The sequence below is a fragment of the Piliocolobus tephrosceles genome, chromosome 11 (assembly GCF_002776525.5).
Source record: "Piliocolobus tephrosceles isolate RC106 chromosome 11, ASM277652v3, whole genome shotgun sequence".
Classification (NCBI taxonomy): Eukaryota; Metazoa; Chordata; class Mammalia; order Primates; family Cercopithecidae; genus Piliocolobus; species Piliocolobus tephrosceles.
Genome location: NC_045444.1, coordinates 36,321,180 through 36,340,737, shown reverse-complemented (window position 1 = coordinate 36,340,737; position 19,558 = coordinate 36,321,180). Strand labels below are relative to the sequence as shown.

Sequence of the window (19,558 nt, the reverse complement as noted above, 5' to 3'; positions counted from 1 at the left end):
ATGGTTCACTGATGAAAATAATGCCAAGTCCTGATAATGGCCCATTGGAATGAAATCACAGTTCCGTAGAATTTTCAAGGTGGGCAAGGCATTAGAAACCATTTAGTTCAATTCGTTTGCTTCTCACATGGTAACAAAAAGCAGGCAAATTTTTGTGACAGGAATAGACAATTGAGAGGGATCCATGCACTGTATCTTCATAACAATAATAATAAAAAAAAAAGCATTGTTTACTGACTTCCATGAACCCTTTTGTGGCAGCATTGAGATTTAACCTCTGGTCTCTAAAGCTGAGGCCAATACTCTTCACCTGCATCCTGCGGCCAATACTCTTCATCTGCCTCCTGCTTGTTTGAATATCTTCATTTTACTGTATTATTGAAGCCATTCCATTAACTAAATTGTAAACAATAAAATTAAAATGTCTCTGCAAATTTTCTATATTCCAGGAACTGTTCTAAGCACTTACAACTAGTAAATTGTTTTAATCACTACATACCATTATCAGTTCTGCTTTACAGATTAGAAAACTGAGGCTCGGGGAGTTTGATCGTTCATCAAAATCCCAGAGATACTGAGTGGCAGAGTATGGATTTGAATCCACACAATATGAACACTAAATACCTGCCCATTACTTTATTTGTGACTACCCAAAGTACTTCACTTAAAATGATAATAAGACTTAGACAATTTATGTTCTTAAAAATAAATAGTATATAAAATTCTGATAATGACTGCTTCTAGTTTTAAAACCCTGATAATTTAACTTTCAGCATTAGAATTTCAAATATATCATCAAAGAAAGAATCTGGGAGATACTTTGCTAATTTGGGGAACATATTACCTGATTCAAATACTCATGAGAAAGACTCTGCATCTGCTTTGATCTTGTCTGTATCTCCAGATATCAACACAGCACTTGGAATGTGATAGGAGTTCCATAGCATCTATGAAATGAATGAAGGGATGAAGTATTGAATTGCAAATAATTTTTATGTGTAAAAATGCTAAAGAATTTTATTAGGGCAAATCTGCCTACTTGGAATGATTCATATAGCTTCACTCAATATTAACAAATTTCTCAAATTACCAAATTACTTAATAAGTTTAAGCATTATAGGTATTATTAAATAAGTTTATAAAAAATCATGTTGCTTTTCTTTAAGTACTATATGAATTGAATTGTGCTTTTAAAATCTGAACACCAGAAAAATGACAATATAATGACAGTTTTTAAAAATCAAAATTTGGACTATCAATATAAATATTTATTCCCCCAACAAATCACTTTCCTTCGCTTATGATCAAGCAGGTGTAATGACGAAAGATCAGTTTAATCCACATATTTAGGAATATTTGCCAGGCAAAATATAAACAAGATAATACCCTTTTTTCGGTGTTTGTTGAATCCCACAATGGTTAGCATAGTGGGCAAATAAATATAGGCTTAATTCATTTACTGGGATTTGTTTTATGTTGGTCTTCCCAGATATTTAAAATTTCATTACTTGACAGAAATTATCTACTCAGTAACCTTGGTAACACATATGTTTAAATACTATAGAAAGATAATTAGAAAATAGATGCATTAAAAGTAGAAATTTTATACTACAGGAAGCTCAAAATATAAGACTATTTCAAGTACATTGTTTACCATCTTAATTAGCTATTTAAAAAATAAAACGTCTCAACAGATCTGATATTTTTCTCCAGAATGAATTCTAGTCAAGTGAATCAATGCAATTGTTGGGGAAATTTGATATTCAGCCTCCATATAGCTCAAATATTTGATTTCCCTTTGTATTCTAGGCACTATTTTATAGGAAGACCTGTATTATATGTCAGTGCTGGGTGATCTCCCACTAAGTAACAAGGCGGCCTGCTTCTGCTCAGCTTACCCAGCTAGAGAAGAGTAGCCCAGCTCACAGGGTAAGGTGTGCACTACAGCTGTGCAACATTAGAGAAACTACTGGATATTTTGAATAGTTCAAACATATTATTTATTTCTTCAGTAATATTGAGATGCTTTATCTTCAATAAGATGATAATTATTTTAGATTCCCCAGCCATTGTTAAAGCCAGATATAAATTATTCCCTTCGTTGGGTGGGTGGGGAGTAGAGGGCAAGCATTAGATGGATGAGCTTTAAAAAGTCCTTTCAAACTGAAAGGATGTGGTTTTAGATGTTGGGGAAATCCAGTTGGGGAAATAACCCTGAAGCAAAGCTAACTATGAAGGCTGAATATAATTAATTGCTGAGTAAATCGCCTGAAGGAAGAGAAGCAACCTGAAGTTTAACAAAACTTGTGCCAACATGAAGTTTAACAAAACTTGTGTTCAGCACATTTATTATAATGGAATTTAAAAAAAGATCTTATTGGGTGGGAACTATATTTATAATTAGAGTTCTCTATGTTTCTATGTTTCTATAAAATGGTGTAATAAATTGAAATGTAATCTACTTTTCTTTTTCTTTCTTTTTTTTGGTGGGGGGACATAGTCTTGCTCTGTCGCCCAGGCTGGGGTGCAGTGGCGCGATCTCGGCTCACTGCAAGCTCCGCCTCCCGGGTTCACGCCATTCTCGTGCCTCAGCCTCCGAGTAGGTGCCCGTCACCCCACCTGGCTAGTGTTTTCTTTGTATTTTTAGTAGAGACGGGGTTTCACTGTGTTAGTCAGGATGGTCTCCATCTCCTGACCTGGTGATCTGCCCGCCTCAGCCTCCCAAAGTGTTGGGATTACAGGCGTGAGCCACCGTGCCCAGCCTACTTTTCTTAATCTATAAGTACCACTGATCACTAAGTAACCAATTTGATCCCAGCGTAGTTTATTGAGTTACTGAGAGTGGCTGAACTAAATATTCTTGTTTTCATTAATATCCTGGGCAGGTAGATTAATTACAAGGTTATTAACTTGTTATTTCAAACAATAGGGGTTTTTTTAGATGTCTTTTTAATACTAACTGATCTTTATGATAGTATCTTTCTAATTTCAGTGCTTAAGAATTATATTCAGAGAACCAAGTTTTAAAAATATTGAAAGAGCAATTTGCAGTGTTATTGCTTGCTTCCTTTTATTGGTTATTGGTATTTTCTCCAATAATTTAAAACTGAAAAAAATGGGCAGTCTTCTTTTGATATTTTATTGGCCAAGCCTCTAATGCACCACAAGTTACATTTTGGATAACATTGCTCTACATCAGATAACAGCTGTATAATCCTTACCTTCAGCTTCGTTCGTCCACTTTTGCCTTTCTTTCCCTCTCTCAGCCCTGCAGATTCTGGTGGTCATGCCAGGGTTAGTTGCTAGAACTTCTTGGTTACCAAAAAGTCCAGAGAATAATTGTCAATCCACTCTAGAAAACAACACGTGGCAGATTTGGGGAAATAATTCCATTGTAAAACCTAAAGGTTGAATGCTAGTTAAAAACACAATCATGTCTCGATCTAGCTAGCTTGGACATTAAAGATGGCAGAGGGCCAATGAATGAATGTGGTAGGCCATTCTTGATAAAGCCCCTGTTTAAGAGGTCTCCTCCTGCATTAATCTCCTTGGCCCCGCATCCGAAGTGGCAGCAATGCCAGCATCCGGAATCTTTCACCTGGGAGAAAAGTACTGGGACCAGAGAGAAAATTTCATTTGTTATTCAGATCCATTTATCTTCTCTACTTTTCAACACTTTTTTTTTTCTTTATTTGTCTCCTCTGTCTCTGAGATTGATTATTCTTATGAGCTTATTTTTTTTTGCTTGTATTTTTAGCTAGAAAAAATTTCAAGTAAGTGAATACTAGAAAAATGCTTTGGGCCTCTGTGAACAGGAGTTATAAGCATATACAAGTGAACTTTTAAATGAGTTAATCATGACTTCAAGATGTACTCAGATACATTGATGATAAAATAGGACTTCAGGAGGACTATAATAGCAGTCTTTTACCTTTTTTTTTTTTTTTTAAATAGATACTTCACCAGGAATTAATTCAGAATTCTTGTAAATGCTCTTGACTGAAGATCCTATTAGCCTTCACTTGAACATTTTGGTCAGGGTTTCTTTTTCCCATTTTGGAAAATCTTTTTCTGGTATCAAAGAAACACGTGTAGTATTGATTTTATTTTTTTTAAAAAATTGAATTACACAACCATTTCTTTTCTTGCTTCATGACACAGGAAAGGCTTCCCATGTTTTTTGGGAAAGACCTGCCAGTGATCCAAAGGTCAACCTAATCTTCCTGGTAACCTTTCCAAGGGGACTCTGGTACTGTTGATAAATACATGCTCCACAGATGGCACCATTTTATCTTCCAGAAACCTCCTCCTCTGGATAGCAATGAGTTATAATGCTACATAAATTAAAAAAAAAAGTGTGAACATCTTCCCTCTGATCAGCAATAGGTCATTCTGCACAGGATTTCAGAGCTCATGAAAGATGTCCACTGGTCAGTTCATCACAGTGTCTGCGTGCCCTCCATTAGCTATGCTGTAAGGAATGCCACTTGCTCTTTGTGTTCTGTGAGGCAGAACAATAGGGCACTCTCCTCTGGAATAGCTGCTGATTCCTTCAAAGTTCAGTCAAAGCCCACATTTTTCCTTTCTGAATAATGTATGAGCTTGGTTCACCCATGTGCTGCTAATCTACTATGGAGGAAGCTTCCAACAGCTTTCAGCCTTTTTGTCGATGCCACTGAGAAAAACTCACCAGTTCATACAGGAAGACCTTTTGATCAGACTTCGGTAGAAGGATTTTGATGAAAAGGTAGGAATGAGAGAAACCCAGAGGAGTGTGAATGGCATATAAACAGACAGGCATGCTGACCTTTGAGATGGCATCCAATTCAATATTTCCTACCTCATGGGCTCATATGAGACGGAAAGTAAACACAGCTTCTGATGCACAACAGTGAGCAGGCATTGTGCTGAAGAAATACTCCTCCATGTCCCCTTGTGAAACGGAGGGCCCAGTCAGTGGCCAGCTTGCAAGCCTTTTTAGTCCATGATGGTCAATGTGCCCCACGAGGGGTCTACTTCTATTTTTCACCTGTGTATTTTTCCCAGAACCACTGTAACAAATTACCACAAGCTGGGTGGCTTAAAATAGCAGAAATTTATTCTCTCATAGTTCCAGAGCCTAGAAGTCCAAAATGAAGATGTTGGCAGAGCCATGCTCTCTCTGAAACTTCAAGGAAAGATCCCTTCTTGCCTATTCCAGCTTCTGGTGGCTCTTGGTGTTCCTTGGCTTGTGGCAATAGAACTCAATCTCTTTCTCCATCTTTAAGTGACCTTCATTTCTGTGTGTCTTCATCTGTCTTCCCATAAGGGCACCAGCCATTGGATTTAAGGCCCAACTGAATCCAGTATGACTATATGTTAGCTAATTACACTTATTTCTAAATAAGCTCATACTTTGAGGTTCTGGGATGACATAAATTTTGTGGGGATATTTTTCAACCTAGTATACAACCTATAAGAATAAAGAATCATAATTTATAGAGCCCTGTGCTAATCTCTAGACGTATCTGGGAAGCATGCTTCATGCCTAACCATTTTTAAAATGCGGATAAAGATGCTTCTAAGGATCATACTCCATTCCTCAACCAGAGGGAGACAGCTTCACGTGTGCAAAACTACCAGCCTCCTAGGACCAAAGGCTTCCCTATGCATATGTGATCAAACCCACATCCTTCAAGGGCCTTTTTTCATATGACTTTTCTCTGGAGCTACTTTTTCCAGAGGATGTTATTAATCTTCTTTTAGTCCCATAAATTTGAGTAGAGTTTTATAAATTTAGAACTTCTCAAGGTCCCCAAAATCCACCGTCCCAGGTAGGAGGGCAGGAATAAAGCAGTGAAGAATCATGAAATCACAAACATTTAAAGGAAATTGAGGCACTGGGCAGCCAACCCTTTATGGAAGATAGTACCTTACATTTATTAGTTAGCTCCATAAGCAGGAATGACCAAGTATGAAACCAGAATTTTGTGTAGTAGATGACTTCTGAAGGATGGAAGAATATTATGAGGGAGGTAGGAGGGCCCAAAACAAACCTCACCTGTTTGATTAGTTAGCTTCAAGCTATTCCTGAAGCTCAGAGTGACCTCTTTCCGTCATCTCAATTCTTACACACCAATCAATCAACATGGGTGTTGTGTTTAGCCTCTTGTTGTATTTGGCTAATATCTTCTCACTTGAACTTGTTAAATCTTCCAAGAGTGGAGGAATGTGCGGGGGCAGAGTGTAAGTGAAGACATTTTCTGTTCTCTGGGTCCAAGGAGTACAGGGGGCCTCTCATGCCCAGCAGAGTGCCTAGGGAAAAGCAGGAACAGTATTCTCTAAGGCAGGTGACATGAGTTTGAACATTAGAGCAAAACTCCTTTAGCTTTACCATCTCCTGCTAGTCCCTCTGTAGACATTTTTCACCAATATGTGGTCTTTCCTATCAGTTGTAATGCTTTAGTTGTGATTAATAAAAGAACCCCCCAAAATGGCCTACAAAACAAGGGGTTTATTACCTCATACCACAAGAATTGTTGAGTCTAGAAGTTTCCAAGATTAGTTAATTTAGCAGCTTAATAATATGAAGGGCTCCGGTGCTGTTGGTCTTTCTTCTCTAACTTGGCTGTGTTTCTGTTGTGGTCTTGAGATAGCTGAGGCTGATGCAGACATGAAGACCAGGACCACTTTCAAGGGTGGGCCATCAGTGCTCTCCTGTAGGGCCCCAGGTTCAGCAGGTCCTGCTTGGGTGCTAATGCTCTGTGATCACCGTATTGGAATTATTAGTCATTCTATTTAGAATTTGTGCTTTGTAAGTGAAGTATGATGGAACAAAGAAGCATGTACCAAGGGTTCAGAGCCCCAACTCATGGGCAGTCCTGCCTGACATCCTTGCTGGGACAAGTTCTAGGCCACTTGCTCCCAGTCACTGCCCAACAGCTGCTGCCCACCTCTGCCTGCAGCAGAGGTTGAAGTATAGGTGCAGGGAATCGGGGTCAGAGTAATGTGTGCTGTACATGCTGAGTTGCAGAACGAGGCTGTAGGTGTCTCTGAGGGTACCCCAAACCCAAAGCACAAATAAAAACCACCATGACAAGTCAAGAAGGAGAGACCATTGAAAAAAAAAAAAAAAAAGGAAAATGTTTGATTCTGCTTCTTGAATAAGGATCTTCACATTTTAAATTTTCACTTGGGCCTGCAAATTATGTGGCTAACCCTGGTTCAGAAATCCAGCAGAGAAAACAGATTTTACCTTGAAAGGCTTTTCTCTGTCTAGAAAAGTCTTCTTCAGATGCTTCGAGGAGATCCTAGTTCCACATAGCCCAGAGTTGGAGCACATGTCCATGCCTGAGACAATGATTGGCCAGCAATTAAGACTACTCTGATTGATACAGATCAATAGAGGTTCACTTTTGGGACAAAGATGGTCTCCATCCTTGAACTCATGGTAGCTTCAAGTATTAGAGTAAACTGGGGGTTCAGCAAGTAAGGAACAATTAGGGTAGAATAGTGGGAGGAGGATGATTTAGGTAGAAAATTAGCAGTATCTGTTACACTGTTTTCTCTATGATTTATCTCCCTTTTCATTCCATTATATCAGCTAGAGAAGCCATAAGGATTCTCAGAAATGACCTAATGAATGCTCTTCCAGTTTTTTTGCAGTGGAAATCACACACAGAACCTCAAAATCAGAAGGCAGTAAGAAAACGAAAGGGTAGCTACTTTGGTTAAAACAGATGAGTGTTGCTTGGGTCCTAACAAATTAGGAAACCATTACCCTAAAGTAAAAGTCTACCAAACCAATATAATTATGTCAACTTAAATGTTGTTCTTGAAAAATCTTTCCAAGCTACTTACACTCTTTTTTAAGACCTCAAAAATGTCCTAAAAATAGATGTTCGTCAGACACATGTGCACTTCAGTTTATTTTATTTTCTTACTCAAATGCAACATTTTTTCTTTTTCAGGGCATATAAGATAAACTAACCCATCAGGAAGAGATACTATAACAATTAATGTTTTTCTAGTTTAATTCTTGCTTTTACTTAGGACTGAGCATCTCACCAAGCCTTCTGATGTTTGGCCTGTGTACTTAATTTCCAAACTACCAGAATCACATTAAAATTCCTAAGCATTTGGGATTGGATGACTTGATTGACTAGCAGAATGTAACTGGGCAAGAAACTGAGTTGGAAGTTGATTTTGTTTTCTTTTCACACCAAACTTTCAGCTACTGGGCAGACAGATCTTACATCTTTCTTTACCCATTGTCCCAGAAGATTTTTATGCCAACCATTCAGTTCTAGTCACTCTGGTGTACTCCCAGAGGTACAAATGTCACCAGCTGAGAATGTCAGAAGAGGAAATCCAAGCCTGACTATACACTTGAGCTTTACAGAAAACATTTAGCAACTTGGAAAGGCCTCAAGAAAATGTGTCCTAACCCTTCCACATTCCATCCACTGCTTTACCATGGTACAAATACATACACTGCAAAACCTTGCCCCACAAATGCACACTGTAATCCACAAAACTGTGCCCTTGTGCACACACAGTCAGAAACACAGAAAATTTCTTCTGCATAGGAATTCTGAAAACGAAGACCGGAGTCTGAGGTTTTCACCACAAGGGCTCCACCAGGATTAGCACAGATGCTTGGGAAAGAGAGGGGCTCAGTCTGGTAAAACACTCCACACAAAGTTAACTGAGCATCACTAGTGGAAGGAGAGGAATGTACCCAAGACACACGGATGCCACAGTGTCTCACTGAATCTTTTCTAGTTCTAAAGATCAGGCTTTAGTTGAGTGATGTTGGTGCACACAGGCTTGCATTTTTTATATTACCTGTTAGGGTTTAGTGGCTTTGTTCTAATCTTAGGCCTATGGCACAACTAACTGAGGTCAGTTACCTAGAAAAAGTATCTGAAGAGGACTAGGTAAGAAGTGGGCATAGGTGAGTGCTGGATAAAGAAATTCAAACCCTTAAAATACTCTATTTCTTGAGCAATGTCTTTGTTATAAAGAAGGGCATGATGAAAAAATGAGATTCACACTTTGTCTTAGTCTGTGCTGCTATAACAGAATACCACAGAGAGGGGAATTTACAAAAAAAAAAAAAAAAAGAGAGAGAGATATTTGTCTCATGGTTCTGGGGCCTGGAAAGTCCAAGACTGAAGGGTCACATCTAGTGAGGGTCTTCTTCCTGTGTCATAACATGGCAGAAGGCATCACACAGCCAACACATGAAACAGAGGAAATCAAGCCAAATTCATCCTTTTATCCTGAGCCCACACCCATGATAACTGACTCACTCTCATGATAAGGGCACTAATGTTTTCAGAAAGTTGAAGCTCTCATGACCTAATCACCTCTTAAAGGCCCTGCCTGATAATACCATCACAATGACAATTACATTTCAACATGAGTTTTGGAGGGGATATTCAAACTACTGCACACTTTGACCTGCTTTTTCTAGACTATTGAAGAATTGCCAAGCTGGTTTCAGAATTTTCAATGGCATTTACGTATGTTGGAGATACACAACTCATCTAAAAATCATACGATAACATTCAGAAAAGTGCTTTGTAAGGTAGAAGGGTGATTTTCTTGTTATTTGTCTAAACTCCTCATTTCCAGAGTCTGGCTGAAACCGAGAGGTTGAGCGATTTGCCCTGAGTCACACGATTTCCAGTCTCTTGGCTCTCAGTCCAGTCACCACAAAGCAGACAGCTCTAAAAAAAAAGTACCCAGAGTAGATTTTCTTAGGGTAACTAACTTTACCGAATATATTATTATGCATATAATATCAGCAGTTACAATCTGTCTGGAAACCGACATCATTAACTCTAGTAAGTCATGGATGGGAGTTCTTTGGAATGGTCCTTTTCCTGTGGATTGAATTATTTAGGCAGTTTTGGAACTCACAGAACTGTTAAATAAATGTATATGAAATCTGCCTTTTATGCCTAGTCAGTCTCTACATGAGTTTTCTTCTAAGACAAAAGGAACAATAGTAGTCACATGCTCGTGATGAATGTATGATTCAGAGCTTGAGAAAGCTTGTTAGTGTTTTTCTTTCTATCACATTTAGTTCGCTGTGTGTCATTACATCCCCAAGCACTGCTGGCTATGCCAATGTTATGGTCATCTTGGTGCCTGGCTATTAGGTGTGGGGTGACAAGTATGGGGAGCAATGTCAGCTTGAACAAAGAGGATGAGTCACAGAGAAACTAAAGCCCTGTGCTACTCTAGGTTTGTGTTGAGGAGAGTGATAATAGGGTAGCAGGGAATAATTTCTAATCAATGGCAGGCCTACTTTTTGGAGAGAACTTCTTTGATTTCGTAATATTTGAATATTAATTGAGGTGGCACATTTGGCCACTAGTTTCACAGCTCATCTGGTATGAACCTGGTATGGATTGAATATCAGCATATTTTTGACCTGTTATTTCTTGGTTTAATTCAATTAGTCATTCAGGACATAGGATTCTATTTCCCAGGGACTTGCACATGTTTTTAGCAAAGGGCCACATAGTAAATATTTTGGGCTTTGTGGGCAAAACGTCCTCTGCTGGCAATACTCAACATTGCCGTTGTAATATGAAAACAGCCATGGACAATTTGTTGAATAAAAAAGAAAAAGAAAAAAAAGGCAGTTGGGGGCATCGCTTTGTTTCAGTAAAGCTTTATTTACAAAAACAGGAAGCTGGTTGGATTTGGTCCATGGGGACATAGTTTGCTGACCTCTGTTCTCATAGTTCTGAAGTTTCTAAACTCACTCTAGAAAGTGAAGGCAGGTCTTAAGGGGCTCTGGGAAGCTTTCAGCTGGAAGAAAACCACGTCTGGGTGGAAAAAGAAGGCAGGGTTTCATATGATTTCTAGATGCATTCTAGCCACCTTTAGAAGTCTGGGAGGGAAAGATTTGGGAAGTTCAATTCACATTAATTGTCCACTGAGGCTTCCCTAGAAAGATTGAATTATCTCTGCGTGAGGTAATTGGTTGAACTGGTCCTCTCACTACAGTCTATGCATTCTTTTCACTAAAGAGAGTAGAGATCAGTTGGAGGGAGTTTTCTCTAGTGCCTCCAACCCACTGCCATATTGAAAAAACAGAACCTCACTTGACATGGTTACAGACGCCAAAGAACGTGTATTTTGAATTTATACCTCAGTGCGTGGTAAATATGATTTTGGTCAGTGCAACGTAACTTGAAGACATAGAGACATATGGTTTGAGCTCGCGCTGTGTGTGTGTGTGTGTGTGTGTATAACAGAAAACAATACCATCTGACTAAACAGTAGGCTTGGTGCCAGATGCCAATCTGACTGAGACAGGCACACAAGCGAACAAAGCTAACCTCAGCCTCCGCTTCCTCCTCCCCCAAGAATCTATTAAAAGACTGAAAAGGACTGTTTAGCATCAGAGAGTGGGACATGATGCTAAAGTGCATTCTCCAGTGTCAGAAGCAGCAGCAGCTGCAGCCAAGTTTCAATGACAATCACCCACTCTGCTATGCCTCAGCACATCCCAGAACCCAGAGGAGGAAACTGTAGGACTTCCCGGATGTGGGGATTGGAGCAGGAAGGGAAACAACACACATATTTCCAGCCATAAAAGACAACTGCAAGGAGGCGAAAACTGTCTGTGTTGCTCTGATGGCAGAGGAGAGCTCCAGTCAATCGGTGGAAAACTTTTCACGTTTTCTCTCAAGTCAAACTTAGGAAAAATAAATGAGGTGACAGAGAAGCAGCCTTTGATCCATGTTGTAGGAGAGGCAAAAGGCCCAGGGACTCTGAAGCTTGCTAGTTCTTCCAAATGTTTGCCTATGTAAACACAAAGTGAATTGTTTATCAAGTGAATAGTATTTTTTACATTAACTATAGAATCTTTCAAACATACAAGAATTACTAAAATAACACCTGTGTATCCACTGTGCATTCCATACAAATATATATATATTTGACGGAATCTAGTTCTGTCGCCCAGGCTGGAGTGCAGTGGCACAATCTTGGCTCACTGCAACTTCTGCCTCCTGGGTTCAAACGATTCTCCTGCCTCAGCCCCCCGAGTAGCTGGGATTACAGGCATGCACTACCACACCTGGCTAATTTTGTATTTTTAGTAGAGACGGGGTTTCTCCGTGTTGGTCAGGCTGGTCTTGAACTCCCGACCTCAGCTGATCCACGCACCTCGGCCTCCCAAAGTGCCGGAATTACAGTCATAAGCCACTATGCCCAGCCAAGAAAGAAAATTTTAAAGAAATAAAATATTACAGATACAGGTGAAGTCCCCTGTGTATCACTCTCTTCTCTCATTTCCTTCTCTGTGTTTTTGGAGGTAACTCCAGTAATTTCTGGATTTAATGCATGTTTTTCTCAAGAGTATTTTATGCTATATATATATATATATATTTATATACACATACATATATACACACATCCCACAAACATACATATTATATACATAATATAAAAATAATATATAGACCTATTTTGCACATTTCCAATTTTTATAAAAATAGTGTTATGGTAACTTTTGGTACCTTTTCTTCTACAGAAGTTTTAACTTTCATTTAGTAAAATTTGGCAACATTTTCTTTCATGGTCTGTGCATTTTTGTCTTTTTTAAGACTCCTTCCCTATCTGTATTAGGCTATTTTTGCATTGCTATAAAGCAATATGTAAGCCTGGTTAATTTATAAAGGAGAGGTATCATTGGCTCATGGTTCTGCAGGCTGTACAGGAAGCATGGCACAGCATCTGCTCAGCTTCTGGTGAGGCCTCAGGAAACTTTTATGGCAGAAGGTGAAGCAGGAGCAGGCATGTCACATGGTGAGAGGCAGCGAGAGTGAGGGGAGAGGTGCCACACATTTAAACAACCAGATCTCACGTGAAATTAGAGAGAGAGCTCTAATTGGTGGGAAGACAGCACCAACCCCCGGTTCATGAGGGATCTGCCCCCATGACCCAAGCATCTCCCACCAGGCCCCACCTCCAACACTGGGGATTCCATTTCACCATGAGACTCAGAAGGAACAAACATCTAAATTGTATCACTGTCCTGAAGTCATATCGTATTGTCTTATAAAATTTTTTCTGTTCCAGTCTTTAAATCACCTGGCATTGATTTCCTCAAATCCAAATTAGGGAGGCTTATTTTATTTTATAATGTCTATCTGTCCTATGACTGTTTATTGAATTGTCCTTCCTTTCCCCACTGACCTATAACGCCTCCTCCATAAACTTGCAATCCTTCCTTGTGTAGCATGCCCTCCTTTACTTGAGGAGAAGGGTCAAGAGCATCATCCAGCACCTGACCGTGAGGCTCCCTGGTAGACTGAGAAGGGACTCTCATGCTGCCCAAGTCAGCAGCAGAGAGAAACTTGAAAACTGGAGGGAATATCTCCTTGTGCATTTACGACTTGTGATCAAACTCGGGAGAGAACTTTTTGACTCAAGACCTTTTGATAATTATAAGGGAATTAGTCATGGCAGGCTCACACTCTATTGTCATGAGTTCCAGCCTTCAGAAGATTAGAATGAATCACAGCCAAGGTACAGTCCGTGCCCAGCAGTTCTTTACAGACTAGAGCCAAGCATCAAATTTCATATATTCCAGGTTTAAGAAATGGGATTAGTTAACCTACAATAAACACACTTCATCACTTAGGGGTATTTTGCTCTGTGTCCTGCAAACTGTGATATGTGTGCATTATAAACCTCATACATTATTAACGGAGTTTGTTTTCTTAAAAAAATATCTTGGCAGAATGCTATTGGAATTAAACCAATTCAACTTTCTGGACTTGAAAATGGCACAGATCCAGACTGAGATTCAGAAATAAAAAAACAATGACAATCATCAGCTATTTTAATTAACAACCACCACAACAATAAATCCTTTATTTGAAGAAACTCTTCACAAATAGCCTTATGGTAGAGATTTCTGTTATGGAATTACTACAGAAATGCCAACAAATGAAAGGGGAAAATAATCTGACTTTTACTGAACACTTAATATGAGTAAGTCACCACAGAAAGCCCTTTTACATATGCTGTGCCACTTAAAACTTACACAGCCCTCAAAAATGCTATAAAAATTCCCACTTTAAGGATGAGAAGCTGAAGTTTAAAAAACTTGATAAACTTGTCAAGGGTACAGAACTGGTAAGTGGTAGGTCAGGGATTCAAACTCAGATTGAATTGGCCAGTGCTCATCCATTTTTTAACATGGCTACTGGTTCTAGCACTTGGATGTGTTGCTGTAAGAAGAATCATTCTAAGGGCCACAGGGATCAAGGTGAAGCTCAGGATGGGAAGTGTTTGGCATCTCCAAGGCTGTCGCGAGTCTACTTTGGAGTAGACCCAACCTATGGCTGACCCCAGAACTACTCAGCCTCTGAGAACCAAACAATCTTCACCTAGAACTGTAGCATTGCATCGTCCGGTGATCTGGAAGCTGGGTCAATGGGATTCTATGTTACAAGCCTCATGTTACAAGTCTCCAAAATCCCTAAGACAAGATGTTTACTGGGATACAGGATATTTGGTAATCCCAATAAAGATAAAATGTTATGTTAACAATTATTGCAGAATACCTCCTACAGGTATGAGTCAGCAACTCATGACCTTGTAATTACATTGGTATTTCTGTTGTGAAACAAATGAATACTCATACTAAATAAAGAAAAACAAGGTAATACATAGGCCTGTCAATTCTGAGAAGATTTTGCCTCTAAATGAGTTACACATACTTTTGGATTTAGATTCTTGGGGATTTCAGAATTGTATATAAAGAATTGTGTATCTGTGTTGTTGTAAGTGTATGCATCTGGGAAACTATAGTTTCTGTTTGGAGAGGAATAAAAGAGTAAGCAGACATGAACTCTGAATACTACTTCGCTGTTGACAAAACTATTTTCAGATGTTATTTCACCCTTAGAGTAACAATGTGAGAGACTTTTATTCTGTGTTATTGAAGAAGCTGGTCAAACTCAGAGCTTGAGAAACTTGCAGAGGGTCAAAAAGTCAGGAAATAATAAGACTGCAAACATTTATATCCTTTGACATCTATAGGGAATCTGATACTAGGTCCTATTTCCAATTGAACCTCTTTCTACTGTGGAAACTTCCAAGCCACTAAACCTCACCAATGTTTGGCTTCCTTGTCTATAACCTGGGGATAATTATCTTTTCTGTCTAGTTCAAAAGATTATAGTGGGAAACAGATTAAACTGTACTAGAAAATATATTATTATTATAATACACCTGCATCTGTTTGGCTTAGAGCCCACATGGGGCTTTATCAGGGTAGAGAGCATTGTCTGTATTCCCTGGTGAGCTTGTCAAAACTCCCTGTAGGATGACCAGAAGGGGACCTGTCCTCTCCTGCTGAGCCTAAGCACAGAGCCACAGCTGCAAAGCCCTCATTTTTTAAAAAAAAACTTTCAGCTGATCTCTGAGCACATTCCATTCTCATGATGTGCAAATTTTAAAGGACATTTGCCTCCAAGCAAGCTGGAAGAAAAAAAATGGAACATCTTTTTCATTCTTTGGACCTCAAAATACATAATTCAGGTAATAAAAATATTGTATCACATGTTTTATTGTTTATTTCCATATAATACAGAGACACATATTTGGAAGGAAGTTATCTTCCTTTTCATTGCAGTTTTCTCAGGACCTCACTAAGAAGCAGCAATGCCGAAATCTGCTTTATTGAAAAACTCTTGGAGAATGCGTCTGGAAAAACGTGCTAAAGGGCATTGTTATGCCAGAGATTCAGTTAAAATAAAGGCCAAACCAGTTCCTACTCGTGTGTCTTGTAGGCCACCACTTGTATGATGACATTAAAGGACAATTTAGACATAGCTCCATTTTTGTAACACCAGCATGATGGAAATATTGTAATACATTTGTTATTTCCTTTCTTCTAATCTTACACAAATATACATCAAATTTCATATAAGTGAATATATATATAATTTTAAGTTGGATATGTATTTATTGCATATATATGTATTTGCATATACATATATTAGTGTACACATTCTCTATAAATGGTCATTTATTCAGCAAACATATATTAATTACCTCATGTGAATATCTACTCTATGAGGCACCTGGAGGTAACAACAACAAAGCAAGTATGACCTAGCCCCTAATCTCCAGCAGAAGGACATTCATGGGAATGAATAATTGGATTAGTGCAGTATGAGAAAATTATCAGTTTTATTGAGAGTCCAAGGTAATTGTATAGGACAGTGTATATATATATATCTTCAATTATATATAAATCTCCTAGAATCTAGGACTGTAGAGATACTACTTTGCATTTTGCTGATATTGTTTTGTACATAGTGTATGCTTAATTCATATTTTATTAATATTGTTTTCTTTCACTAATCTGAAAAGTGTTACTCCAGAGTAGTGACCAAACTTTGCATGTGAAGTTCATACTTGCTAGAGTGATTTCTGCATAGGACCCACACAAATCAATGCTTTTTTTTGGCCCAGTTCACAGACACTAAGTTGTCTTTTCATTTATTTATAAGGTATTAAATTCCAAAAACAAACCAAAGGAAAACAAAACAAAAACAGCACTGAATCCCACATACGGGGCTAAAAAAATTTTTTAAAAATGAGGTGAGTTATATACATACATATGGGGTTTCAAAATAATGTGGTCATTTCTTTGCTAACACTCGCACTTTTCAAGTAGTCTTTTTGTCTTTAGAGCTGAATCTATTCAGTCATTTCTCTGTGGTTATTGGAATTTCTGGTAGAAGATAAGATGGAAATGGAGGTCGTAACTCTTTAAACATGTTGATTGGAGATTATCTGTGGATTTCAGTGAACCTCGCGTAACTGATGTTGGCTCTTATGGCTGAGACAAAAGATGCTGGGAATGTTCTCTAGATGGGATAAAAGAGAGAAATTCTTCTCTACAGTATTAAGTTCATGGCCTAGGCTTCTCTGAGCATTTTTTGTTGGTAAGGTTGTGTTTAAATACAGAGACAGAGTTGTCACGATTAATTTCTGTTTATGAGGCATTCCAAATATATTGTAGTGTAAAAATAATAACCAACATTGTTATTTTCAGGTATGTGAGCTGTAAAGCTGACACTTCAGCCCTCTGGCCATTTTTCAAGACATTACCTAATACATTACCTCATAATGATGACTAGAGGGAAACATTTTCAAAAGCACAGTCATAAAGCGCTTCGATAAAGCCCACCCTAGGTCTCGTAGCACAACCTAGACATTAATACCTCCTAATAGGAGTTAGGGGGCACAGCTATCTCTGTTCACTCATAGTAGTATCATTTATGTCCATCAAGAGTCTCTGTTTCACTTTGGGGTAGAAATCCTGGCAGGGAGGCTATGTGACATTAATTGCACCTAATTCTACCCCAGGGAGAAAAGAGCTATGAGTACCCTATAAGTAGCTATAACAGACAAAACTCTGTCTCCCTATTCCTTTTTATGCAATGGGAAAAATTATCAGCCAATAAAGCCTTACTTTTGCAATTGTGCCTCTCAGAGTCCTGTCCCTTAGGAAAGGGCAGGGTTGGGACACACAGGCACAGAATGGGGACAGTGGCCTACCAAAGCACTACTGGGAACCTGCTAAAGGCTGCACTGCTGACACTTCTGCCAGAACCAGATATAAAAGACTGAAGGGTGGCTCAGGAACTGTAACTGGCAAGGGCTGGTTGCAGAGTTCATTTTTCATTTGCATTCAGAGAGTAAAATCTCTAGGTTTCTCATCCCCAGGGCATCTGCAAGCAACATCTCAATTACCTCAATTATCTCCTTTTGATCCTACCTCTCACGCCTCTGTCCTTGCCATTTCCTATACAGAGCTCCTGAAAGATCAGCCAAGATGGTGACTCTGGATTCTGGCTATGCATTAGACTCACTTGGGGAGCTTTAAAAAGAATGACGACCCCAGGGCCTCACTGGTTATCACTTCTAACTCAGATGACTGGAGCATTGTTGGCATGTTTACAAAACCCACCAGTTAATTGTAACATACACTCACAGTTAACAGCCATTGACTTAAGACATTAGGGATTTTTTTGGTAGGTAATGAGTATCTAGTAATGTTTCTGCAACAAAGTAAATCTGGCGATGTTTTGCTGGGTATATTGGAACAGGGAGAGACTGCAGGTGGAAACCATGAATCCATCAATTCTATCAACATTCAAAGGGTGATCATTCATGGTGGCTGGAGTGTCATTGTCGGTGAAATGACTCCACTCAAAATCTTTGCTTAAATCTATGTTGTGCTTTGCATAACTGACCAAGGAATTTGGGTTCTATTTCGTAAGCAGTAAGCAGCTACTGAACATTTTTTAAGCAAGAAGAAATACAGATAATGCAGTATTTTAGGAAGACAAATGTGACGACTGGGTAGGATATGGCTTAAAGGGAGGGAAATTATCCCTTTAAGTAATTCTAGCAATGCAGAGGAGAGTGGTCTGTCAATGCATAAATTAGAAAAAAATGTCGAGAGACTTCTGAGCTCCCAAAAGATGGAGGCTATAAAAGAAGAGGGTTTAAGGTCTTTAGGTGCCTCAACAACTCCATCTTATTTCTATCCTGATTGCATCCTCTTAGAGACACTGTCTAAATGATAAGCCAGTCTTACTGATAAATTGCAGCACCAGCCTTATAGGTAAATTGTAGCTGGGCAGTTAGTAGTCATCCTTCAATGACAGCTCCTCTAGAGAGTTGTAGGTCTCTACTGATGGGGGTCTTCTTGACCTTCAGGCATGTCATACTATTGGTGGCAGTAGTTATTCTTAGAGCCAAGTAATGGATCAAAGCCCTTTTTTTCTTTAGCAGAAGCTCACGTTCAAATGTTCAAAGAATATTCTAGAACATGAGGAAGGTAGATTTGCTCCACAACTTACATTATCCTCATTCAACAAAAATTTACCGAGTGCTTACTGTGTGTTTGTCCCTATCTCAGACTCACTCCTAAGGGTTCTCATGGTGTGGAAAGAATACCAGGTCTACTATCACCACTTCCTTAACCCACAGATGACAGGTATCTGGCTTATGTGCCTCTACTCTCAGTTCCCAAGTCCCTGTGGTCATGGCACATCTTCCTACTCGGCCTAGTCATGGCTGACAGTCCTCCCCTGCCCAGAACTGCAGGCAATCCCACATACACTGCCTACAGGGAGCCTATGAGCTCTTGCTTCTTGTTGCTTATTTGTATGTCTGCCTTGAAATAAGTCGTTTCTTCTTCCCAGCATCAGAATGCCAGTTCTAGAGAAATATCATTCATTCAAAATTTACACTGTCATTCAATTTTAAAGTTCTCCCTTGGTTAAGCCTCCTTCAGGCTAGGAAACTTATAGTGCAGAAGAGAGGTATATTCAATCCTCTCTTCTGATAACCCTACCACATACCCAGAGTTTATCTCATTTTTAATGCATAGGATATGAAAGAGTCTTCTGTGACTGAGAATGATATAACTTTCCACTGGAGACTTCTGGATGTGATCATATCCAATGATGAGTCTCACCTGGATATTTTTATGACTTTTCCCACCTGCTGAGACTCC

At 39.0% G+C, this 19,558-nt stretch overlaps 1 long non-coding RNA gene across 1 annotated transcript; it reads right to left on the bottom strand.

The window, feature by feature from the left end:
* Positions 1 to 615: 615 nt before the first annotated feature.
* Positions 616 to 6,725, bottom strand: LOC111546172. Its single transcript, XR_002732672.2, has 3 exons — positions 6,501 to 6,725; positions 3,222 to 3,311; positions 616 to 947 (listed from the first exon to the last, which is right to left on the bottom strand). It is a non-coding gene; the product is annotated as an uncharacterized LOC111546172 (long non-coding RNA).
* Between the last annotated feature and the right edge of the window lie 12,833 nt (positions 6,726 to 19,558).